Genomic DNA, 12,130 nt, shown 5'->3' on the forward strand with positions numbered 1-12,130 from the left:
CTCATACAATAAATAGCCTTTAGTATTATTCCTTCACGTGTAACGTGGTGACAAAGTCAGGGGTCACTTCGGTTCCCTCTGTTCTCAACGCATTTCCTAAATAGCCCCTTCTCCTCCATGTCACCCCCATGGTCTCTCATTCACTGTCTCTTGATAAGGCAGCTAAACACGTTCAGCCCAGTGAGCCGACGGCGCACGTTCATTTCACTTCCTGACGGATCCTCTGTGATGTCACCTCTGAGGTGCGTGAAATCATAAAAGCGGGTTCCAAAACTCCTGTCCCCAAAGATCTTTCTGTTTAAGGATTTTCTTTTTGAATCTGTACCTGTAACTGGCTCCATAAGCAAGAAATCTTTTTTTTTTATAGCTTTTTGTTTGATTTTTTGGGTTTTTTTTTTTTTTTTGTAGTTCTCTTACATTTCAATTTCCCAGGCCAGTAAGATTTGCTGACCAGGACTTTGTAAATTTCTGCTGCAGTGACGCATTCCCTTTTGAGTTTCTTTCCCTGAAATGGCAGATCTTCCTTGCAGCCATGGGATTAACTACAAAGCCTACACCACCTGTTTGTCCAGAGAAAACAAGATAAGCGACACCCCAACTCGGATTGTGCCTGGGGACCCACTGAGCAGCCTACTCCCCGCATCCCACCTGGGCACAAGGCTGAGAGAATGACCAATATTAACCCCTGGCTCATTATACTCCTAAAAATCTACTCCCCCCAGGGACTTATCCACCATGTTTTTTGATCGTGCGCTGTACGTACTAGCATGATTTCTCACTGTGCTTGCATGCCCTGTGCTCCGCCCCAACACGTAATGCTGCTCACTCTGCTCATGCATTATTCATTTCACCTCCAGAAGAATCCCTGACCCCTTTGGTCAGGGAGGTAGGTGAAGTATTAAGTGATAGCGATCTCAAAGACTGTTTCCTGCCATCTAAACTGGGGTGTTGTGACTCAGTTGCAGACGTAATGAGGCAGAAATAGGCACTAAGTCAGGACGTAGGAGATACAGGGAGGAAGAAGCCATAGGAAACACAGCAATCTTCACCAAGCCGGTACCCAAACCTCCTCTAAAGAGGTTTGTGTGCTAAGAACCTAGAATGTCTGGTGGGGGACGTAATAAAGAAATAAAGCTTATTACACAACAAAATGAAAACAAAAGCTGTCATGATCAACTTCACTGAACCAAAAAAAAACAAAAACAAAAACAAAACAACAAAACAAAACAAAACTTCAATGTGCTTTGATCTTTGAATTTAAAAAAAAGTAAAAAGCTTCTAACATTAAATGACAAATGTCAGTTTTTAATGCTTTTCCCATAAGATTAGGAATTCTATCATCCCCAGTAAGGCTAATGTTCTTTTTAAGTACACAAAAGTTGGGAGAATCTTAGCACAAAGACCAAATAGTTAAGAGAGCTGTCGTTAGATATCTTAGCCAGTAGGAGAGGGCGTGCTCCAGGGAGCTTAAACAGAAGTTTCAATGCAGCTAATATTTTATTTTAGATTTGTTTTCATCCGGTATTAAAAATCAATTTTTACAAACACTGAATTTTTCAGCTGCAGTTTTGCCAAGGGACCAATGTTAATGAGTAAAAAAAGCAGTCAGGGGAAATGTTGCTTTTGATTTCATTTTAACTGAAAAGAAAGAAGCATTGGGTTGTGTAAAGAAAATGAAGATCACTTTTTATTTAAATCTCATGTTGAATTAATTGTACTTCACGGTTTGCTCACATCTTTGATCCATGTGAGGCCACATGCTTGAATACTGGTTTATTCTTTTTTGTACCTATTTTCTCATTCCATTCTCCTTCCCAGGCTTTACAGCCCACCGCCCTAATGTTTTTGATATGCATCCTTAAATCTGTAGTTATTCTTTATTATGCATAGTGTTATCTGTGTGTACATTTAATTCACATAAATTCTATTTTGCAATATAGAGACACTTTGGTTGCTTGGTTGGTTGGATGGTTGATTCCACTTGGTACTGTGTGTTTAAGATTTATCTGTGTTGCTGTGGTGCTTCTGGTTTCTTTGAAAGCTTTGTTGCTTCTAATGGTTGCCTGTCACTTTAGTGTGCATCACACCTTTTCATCTCCACTACCTTACAGTGACAAGCAAGGAGGTTGCATCCCTCCAGTGCACACTAAATGCTGCAGTGAGTATCCTCATAGGTTTGCTTTCACAGCTGACATTGAAAGTTTCTCTGGGGTATAAATGCATTAGTGGACTCCCAAGGCATGGGACGTATGTATGCATAATTGATTTGACTCACTTCAGCCAGATTGTTCTGCAGTAGGTTGCACCAGGCTACACACACACACTCAGTACATGGGGCTTCTTGTTTCTTCTCATTTCTACCAATTGACTCCTTTGGGGGGGGCTGGGATTCTGATGGGTGTAAGTGACGTTTTGTTTTATTTTGCATTTCTCTTTAAACTTTATGATCAAGTGATCACTTTTCTTCAGAATTTTTCTTTAGGTAAGATATAAAGAGTTTAAAGAACAGACTTACATGTACTCTGGATTTTAGTTGTAAACAAGATATAAGCTGGAAACACCCGGTACTTTGAGATTTAATTGTGATTGACTGAAGCCTCTCAGCTTGTGGGAATTCCAATAGATTCTCCAAGATTCTTTGAATTTCTGGGGGATTTCACTCTCATGGTTTTGAGGGCCTGCACCCCACAAATTATCTCCTCTCCTGGCATCAACCTTGTCTTTCTGTCAGCAGCAACAATGACATGGAAATTGGTCCCCAGCCCTTGACTTTGTGAGGCACTCGTGTGTGTAGCAGACTCGAGTCAAAGTGTAGAGTCATAGAAGATATTTCCATTAGAATAACATAAATAACTTAAAATATTAGCATTCTCTTACTTAAGAGTACATTTCTGATAAAATGATACAGTGATGCTGAAAAACAGAATTTGGCAGGTTTTTTTAAAAAAATAAAACTAAACAGGCAAATACCAGAAAGCCTTTCAATTTCACTCTTGGCATTTATCCCAGAGAAATGAAACATACAAAAACCTGTACATAAATGTTCATGGCAGCTTTATTCATAATATGCAAAAACTGGAAATAACCCAGATGCCCTAGACCAAAATATGCAAGTGAGGCAGAGCAGAAAGGTGGGTTGATGCTTGTAGGGAAAGGAGGGAATGAATGGTGAAGGCTTAAAAGGTGAATTATTTAAAAAACATCCACACCATGGAGTATTATTCAGAAATACAAAGGAACAAACTATTGATATGTGTTACAAGTTGGATGAATCTCCAAGTAATTGTGCCAAATGAAAAAAGCCAATCTCCAAAGGTTACATACCATATGACTCCATTTATACAACATTCTTGAAATGACAAAAGTACAGATATAGAGAATGGATTTGCAGTTGCCAGAGGTTAGGGACAGTGGGGTGTGAGGTGTGAAAGAGCTGTGTGTGGCTGTAAAAAGCAATGTAAGGAATCTTTGTGGTGATGGAACTGTTTTGTACCCAGACTGTGAAGGTGGATATACAAATCCACGTGTGATAAAGTTGCATAGAACTAAATACACACACACACACACACACACACACACACACACACACACGAGTACAAGTAAAACTGGGAAATCTAAGTAAGATCACTGGGTTATATCAATGTCAAGATCCTGGTTGTGATATTATACAATTTTTTTCTGTTTTTTTTTTAATTTTAAAAATTTTATTCTATGAGTTTTTTTAAAAATTTTTTTATTCGACAAGTTTTACAAGATGTTACCTCTGGAGAAACTGGGTAAACGGTGCAAAAGATCTCTTTGTCCTGTTTCTTAAAATTGCATGTGAATCTTCAATTATCATATAATAAGAAATTTACTTTTCTTTTAAAAAAGAATACTTGAGCCATTAGCTGCTTTTCTGTACAGACTTCAACCCATTGTTTACTCTTCACTTTTCTGCTTTCTCACTCTGAAATGCTGGTTTGTATGTCTTTGTTTTCTTGTACTCTTTCAACCTGTACTCTCAGGACCCAACTTCTGCACCCAAAGCAAGTTACCAGGCAGTTTCCTAAGCAGTCATAACCCGGATGCTGGCGTCTGTAAGCAGTTTCGGTTTTCACTCTGTTGCAGTTAACATAAAGAGACCTCTTACACCAGATCATTGGCTAGTAACAAATGTTTGCATAAAAATTTGGGGCAGAAATACAGAGGAGGATGCACAGTGTACATTCCAAGAATCCACCTGAGACATCTCTTCCTAATTCTCTTTTCTCGTTCTTAAAACCTCTCTGCTCGCCTTGCACCCAAAGCACTGCCTGCTGTCTCAGCACCGCCTCTCCCTTCCTGGCGAGTAAACCCACCTTTGCCTCGCTCCTCCCACCCTTTCTCCTTGATCTCTTCAGCTGTCGTCTGCGGCCCAATTTAACCTTCTTCCAGTTTCCAAAAGACAAAGCTGATGAGGGCACCCAGATGTCAAAGAATTTAGAGATTGAAGACATTTATTCTCTTTTAAGGAAGGCTTAGGAGTGATAAGGCTGTCATCAAACTCACTTTGTATTGTTCCAGAGGGAACTCGGGTAGAAATTAGAGACAGATTTTGACTGAGTAGAGGGGATATGTTCTCACAAAGATGACTGCCCAGTCTACCTCTTGATAATGCACAAGATCTGCCTCTGAGAGAGCAGATTCTGTCACTCAAAGTTTTTAACCAGAGATTAAAAGAATCGTTGAGAGGGTGATGGGAGTATGTATTACTGCAATGGGAAATTGACATGGAGCCAACAAGATGAAACTAAATATAACCTTGGAGTCACTGAACAAGGACAAGAAGAGGGGAATGGAAGCATCAGGTAGCATTTGTCAATGCAGGTGTATCAATGGTAACATCAGGGCCACTCTGGTGGGGGATGTGGATAAGGAGGGAGGGGGCAGGGATGTACAGAATCTCTATACTTTCTGCTCAGTTTTGCTGTGAACCTAAAACTTCTTTAAAAAAATACAGCCTATTTTTTTAAAAACTGGATTGTGCCAATGGTTGTATAATTCTTTAATTACTAAGAGTAACTTAACTGTATGTACATATACAGTTAAATATATATATTTATGTATATTATTTCTCAATAAAGCTGCTTAAGCCAAAGAAAGAAAAAGAGAAAAAATGGAGTGTGCAATTTCTTAGAAATGCCCTCAAAAAGAAGAATCTCCTCCCCTTCTGTCCTGCTGCTACTGTCTAGACCTCCAGTGGCCATATTGGCCCGTTCCTTAGAAATGGAAGTTGCACGTGTTAGAAATCCAAGACAGGAACACGGATCCCTAACACAGTGGAGCACTCTACTAGACCCAGATGAAAACCTTGGCACTTCTTAAATGTAAAAGAGAAATAAATACCTATCTTGTTTTGGCCACCACTATATTGGAGTTTTCTGTTACTTGTAGCTAAGGTTTAAAACCCAAATTATACGTTTCCTACCATGGGCTAATTTTTTGTTAATCCTGGTCATTTTGAAATTTATATTTCCCATAGTAGAAATAAAAGCAATGGGCACTTATTCCAGAAATTTTTTTAAAAAATAGGAAATAAGTAAATTACCCTAGATGGTACAGCTCTAACAATCCTAACCGATATAGCAAATGTCATGTTATATAACCATTTTAATAATATGTTTTTAAATTTAACATTCTCCCATACATTTTGATATTTCTGTAAGTTTTTGGAAAAATATTCTGCATACTGTTCAGTCAAGTGGGTGATTTATAGCTTATTTGATGTTAAGGTTGGTTCTACTTTTCCACTCTAATAGATCCACTGCAATAAACATGTTTATACTTCAAGAGCAGATGCTTTTTAATATTAGTGTATCAGTCAGAGTCCAGTTAGGAGACAGAAACTACAGCAGTAATTTGATCAGAAAAAATTTAACATAAAAAATTATTAACTAGCAATAGGTAGGTTAATTGCTAAGAAGGAATAGAAGAGAACACTAAAGAATACATTAGGCCTGAAGGAGAATAGTCCAAGAAGACACAAACATGGAAGGGGTGTTTTAGACATCGAAGCTGGGCTTGTTTGCTTGTTGTTTGTTTTGAGACAGAGTCTCACTCTGTCGCCCCGGCTAGAGTGCAGTGGCATCAGCCTAGCTCATAGCAATCTCAAAAACTCCTGGGCTCAAGCTATCCTCCTGCCTCAGCCTCCTGAGTAGCTGGGACTACAGGCATGCGCCACCATGCCCGGCTAATTTTTTCTATCTTAGTAGAGACGGGGTCTCGCTCTTGCTCAGGCTGGTCTTGAGCTCCTGACCTCAAGTGATCCTCCTGCCATGGCTTCCCAGAGTGCCAGGATTACAGGCGTGAGCCACCGCGCCCATGTGAAGCTGGGTGTTAGGCATCACTCAGCCTAAGCGGGTGGCTGTGAGTCAGTGGATAGAGGAGAAATTCACTGGGTTGTGCTGAGCCTGAGCAGGGCCACAGCTGGCGGTTCAAGGCTTGGGAGCAGGAAACCACTGGCCAGCGCCAAGAAGCAAAACTTGCTGGTGTGTGTCCCGCAAGCAAGTAGCTGTGGCAAAAAACCCAGGAGGGAGAAAGCCCACTAAAACCAGGAAGAGAAGCCCCTTCCTCCTGAAAGATGCCTCCAGTGCCCCCTATAGACAAAGGCCAACATTGTCTCAGCCGGGTAATGAGAAAGGTTTACAGGGTTCAGCTCCAGGAACACAAATAGCAGGGGATAGAATGGTAACTTTGGAGCTGAGAGACAATAAATGGATACCTGGCAGAAACAGCATTCATTCATTCTTCTTGTGATAATTGTACCCCAATTTTCCACATCTACTTTTTCAGTCCATATACTCTGATCAGAGCATCACATCTCACTAGCCATGGTGATTGGTACAGGGATGATATATCTATCTGTCTATCTGTCCACCATCTATTTATCTGTCTGTCTAAGCTTATACTGTATCCACAGGCTGAGTCATTTGCTCTTTTCATCTGGCTGAACAAGGAAGGATGTGAGTCTCTTGCTGCTGAAAGCAGCTCACGGAGCTGTCAGCTGAAGCCCTTGCAGCAGAAAGCATCATTCAGGAAGCATTACCCCAGAGGGTGGCTTTGTCTAAGCTTTAAAGTCAGCAATCCATGGATTTTTCTGTTGCGTGAGCCAATAAATTCCCAGCTGAATTAAGTTATTACATTTTCGGTTCCTGGTAACAGAAATAGCCCCGACGCACAGTTCCTCAAGTTTTCACCCCTATTAAGTATTTTTAAAACTCTTAATATGTTTGGTTGCAATTTTTCCCAGTAATGTTTGGACATATCCTCTTAAATAGATATTTGTCCATATAGGGAGTAGCTACACATAAGTCATTACTAATTTGCTAATATATTCATTCAGAAAATACTGATGGAGTGACTTATACATGCCACCTACTCTGCTAGGCACTGGGAATTGATGCATAAACAAGAGAGACACATTCCTTATTTTTCTGGAGCTCACAGTCTAGTGGGGGTTATGGAAAAACAAACAGACAATAACAATACAGGATAAATGTCATGTTGGGTCAGTCCTGGGTGCTTATGGTAGCCCAGAGGGGGGACCCCTGAACCAAACTTAGGAGTGGTGATCTCCGCAAGAGCAATTTCATCAGAGTAGCGTGGTTGGGATCCACACTACATCGATTTGAAGAGTGAATAAGGGTGAGGAAATAGACATAGCAAGTTAAAACGTTCCCTTCAAGAAATTTCCTGTGAAATGAAGGAGGAGGTCGCTGAAGGTGACTGGAGTTTGAAGGGGAGTTTTATGTAGAGATAAGTGTCAGGCATATTTCAAAGTCAACAGGGAGGAAGGTTGGACTTACAAGAGAAAAAGGAGGTAGTCTTTTGCGGAGATCCCTGAGAAGACAGGACCAGATGGGGTCCAGGGCAGAGACGGAAGGGAGGTAGGACATGCCCTCCCTTGTAACAGGAGGAAAAGAGAATGGGTAGGAATGGAAATAAGTCTGTGGTTTGGGGAAGGAGATGGAGGACATGGGATGACTGCTTTCTTCTTTGTGAAAAGGGAGGCCAAGCCCATCCGCCAAGTGTGAGGCAGGGAGAGTCTGAGGCGTGCGGAAAAACCTGAAATAGTCCCCATGGAAAGTAAGCAAGAACTGATTAGAGAAACAACCGAGGGGCTACACTAGGGGTCCAACTGTGGTTAGGTCTGTGGGTGTCGAGAGGCAGGGAGAGCCTTAAGATGAGGAATTTCCTTCAGCAGCCTTGGAGCAAGTGCCGAGGAAACAGCCAAAGCACGGCAGTGCTTCCTTTAGTTTTCCTCCTCTTCGGTCAGGGTGGTCATTCGTGTTTTTCAAAAAACTCTCTCATCCATTTCAGTGAGATTTTAAAACTTAGCTAGCATGAATTCTCCATAGCTATTCTTTAAGAATTTATAATGCCATCTATCTTTTGCAGTATTTTTGTTTTCTTTATTTAATTTTCCTTAACAGTCCTGAAAACTGGGATAGCCTGTGTGTTATTTTCCTATGGCTCTTGTCACAAATTACCCCAAAGTTGGTATCACACATTGATACTCTTACAGTTGTGGAGGTCAGAAACCCAAAATCAGTTTCAGGGGTGTCAGCAGGGACACAGTCACTCGAGGGCCCCGGGGAATGATCTGTTTCCTTGCTTTTTCTAGCTCCTTAGCGTTGCATTCCGTGTGTTTCTTCGCCCATGGTCACTTTCTCTTCTCAAAGCCAGCAGTGTAGCTTCTTGCTTGAGTGGTCACGTCGCTGCCTCCTTCTGTCCAACCATATCTCCCTCTGCCTCCCTTTTAGAAGGACATTTGTGATGGTGTTTAGGGCCCACCCCAATATTCCAGTAAAATTTCCCCACCTCAAGATCCTTACCTTGCTCACATGCGCAAAGCCTCTAAGGTGAGATTCACAGTTCCAGAGATTAGGACCTGGGTATCTTTGGGAGCCATTAGTCAGCCCATCACATGCTGTGTTCCGTGTTGGGACTGCCAGTCCTCCACGGCACTGGAGGATGTCTGGAAATACCATGGGCAATGGGACCCAGCTACTGATGGCCACATGTCACTCTCTGCAGCCCACGTGCGTGGGACGAGGGGCAGGTCAGTTACACCAGACTGTGGACTCTAAGAAGGAAGATCAGTGTGAAGCTCCAATGCCATGAACTCATTTTGAACTGGCTAACAGACATTAAGACACATCATTTTGCAGGTGGGAGAGTGAACTTGAAAGAGGAAGAGACTGAGAAATGACAGGAAAATAATTACTGACAAGTAAAGAAAACTACACCCCACCTCTCTCCTCTCAATGCCTCGAAATTCGGTCATAATGTATCCGTGCCTGACTTGCCGATGCTGTGCTCCTTATTATCTCAAACACACTTAAGGGATTCGTTAACTTTTAACAAAAAAGATCTTTATACTTGTATATTTCATCCTGTTTCAACTTTCCATCATGAAACTAGCAATTTTCTAGGACAAAGAAGTCCTTGACCGGCCTGGCCACACGGTGCGTCCCGACCAATTTCAGCTTCTCTCCCGTGTCACGGTGCCCTCCCGGCTGCCCTGTTCAGCTCTGTGTTCACCAAGGACGTCGTGACAGTACAGCACAAACCCGAACCATTATAAGAAATCCATTCCGGGCATAAGAAGGGCAGAAAACGACAATTATTTTGATTTAGAAACCCTGACATCATTCTTAGAAAAGTTATCTGCTTTCTGTTAAATGATTTTGCAGAGCAGAAAGGACTGGAGAATTGCCAGAATGGGTACTTGTTCCTATTGTTCTTATCCCAGACAATAAGAATTAGAAGACCCCAACATGTTTGGTTTGTATCCAAAAATTTAGATGGAATAGTCTAAGGACATCATAGCCGAGAAAGTAACTTTCATGTCTCAACCAACAGCTTTCTAAAAAATACTACTGATGTAAACTTCTGTGTTATAGAAACATAGATGGATACTGATGTGTTGACATAGGGACCAAGAGACCCGATTCTAGCCTGATTCTAGCCCTGGCCCACGCACTATACTGTACCATTTTGATAAACATACTTTCTGAGTCAGAACTCACTTTTCTGGGCTGTAAAATGGATGAGTCGCACTAAATGATATCAATGGATTTATCTCTCATAACCCACCCATTATAGTATGATTTTTATCCACGTGTCAAATTGCATTATATTAAGGACAATTATTTAAGGGTCTGTAATCCCATTTTTAGCTGGGATTAGCATTAAAAACGGTAGCTATTGCTCAGACACTTCTACACAGACATCTGATTCATACCTTTTATTTGCATTTGTCAATTTGAGCAAAATAGGCTTTTGTAGCTGCACAACCATAGCCTAAGCATATTCTTCTTTTACAAGCCCTTTTATGTTGAAAGTTCCCAATTCTTGCCAAAGTTTTTTCCTCCTTGCTAGGGCATTTTTGGGGAGGTCACGCCTTTTTAAAAAAGCTTAAATGCTTAAAACATACCCTATTAAAGTAAAGGCAGTATTGTTTCTATAAAAGGAATTTCATCTCTTTAGAATTTGAAACATCATCTTGAGGACAATGTCAAAAGAATATATGCCACGTATTTAGTCTTGAAAAATATCTTACAGGGTTTCACACCAAGGGTGATTTAAACAATTAAATTATGATAGGATTTCAAGTTGCGTTGAGAGTGAGGAGTTGGCTAAAATCAGGAGTTGGAAACTGCAGGTCAGATCTGCCTGCAGATATTCTAGTTTGGCCTACCCAGAATCTTAAAAATTGAAAAATGTCACCAAAATATCTGAATTTTGGCTGCTCTTGAAAAATGGGAAGATCAGGCCACACTGGGAATGTTTTCCCCACTTTTACCCATGAGCAGTCGGGGTAGTGGGAGGTCTCTGTCTAAGGAGCAGACCAATGCCACGTTCTGCAGTCCCCACCACCCCCTATTGTCTCACCAGGTGCATTTCCTTTATCCATATTACTTCCTGACCCTATGGGAATTCAAGTTTACTCCCCATGCATTGAACATATGAATAAGAAATAAAAATAAACACTTAATTTTTATGAAAAGGATCTGGAGGTGAGAACACAAGAATTTCTCCTGTTTTATCACTTCCAGCTAGCTCTTTTAAGTTGAGAAATGCCAAACCAACGGGGACAAACTACAGCAAGATCTCCTAGGCAGCATGAGCAGGAAGGGAAATGGTGGGAGAGCCTCAGTGCGGGTAAAATGTCAAGGACTGACTGCATTTAGGGGAAATATCTTAACTAGAATCCTAACACGAGCATCTCTGAGCCATGCATTGCAAGGGTGATTCCCATTCCTTTCATCGTCCCCAACTGGATGGGCCACATTCAGTCCCTCCTCCTGGGAACCTACGGGTAAGTGCTGCAGGTGCTACGACACAGGTCTGAGAGTGGCCACAGTTCCTAAGCAGAAGATAAAATAACTCTGGAAAGATAGACTCTCACGGGCCTGAAAATACGTGGTTTGAAATGAAACATGCCCCAGATGCAAATGCTAGAGCAAGAAGAAATTGAATTTCTGTGTTTTCTTAATAACTTGGGCACCGTTTGGCAGGAATATTTTAATTTTGTGACTAGGTAATACAGTCACATGATTCAAACACCAAAAAGTGTGCCCCGAGCCTCCTCACCCCCGCTAATACACACACAGTTCTTGTTGGGTTTTTTTGTTTATTTGTTTCAGAGAAACTTTATGTATTTAGGAACAAGTAGAGATACATCATTTTTTCTTTCCCCTCCTTTTAAAAATAATTGATACCATAATGTATACTGTGTTGTACTGCAATTTTTTTCACTTAGCAGTGTATCTAAGAGATTGTTCCCCATCACGTATAAAGAGCCTGCTGATTCCTTTTTATAGCTATAAAGTAGCCATGTAGGTGTGCCGTAAATTATGTAGTCAGTCTCTGTTGATGGACATTTGAATTGCTTCTAATCTTCTGCTACTACAAACAATGCTGCAATGAAAAAACATCAGTATATGTCATTATATATATATATATATATATACACACACACACATATGTATATATACACACATACTAACATTACTATAGAAAAAATTCTAGAATTGGAATTGTTGGGGAACAAGATATATGCATTTGTAACTTTCATAGCACTGAGATTGGCCCTTCCTAAGGT

Source organism: Lemur catta, chromosome 22, assembly GCF_020740605.2.
Source record: "Lemur catta isolate mLemCat1 chromosome 22, mLemCat1.pri, whole genome shotgun sequence".
NCBI lineage: Eukaryota > Metazoa > Chordata > Mammalia > Primates > Lemuridae > Lemur > Lemur catta.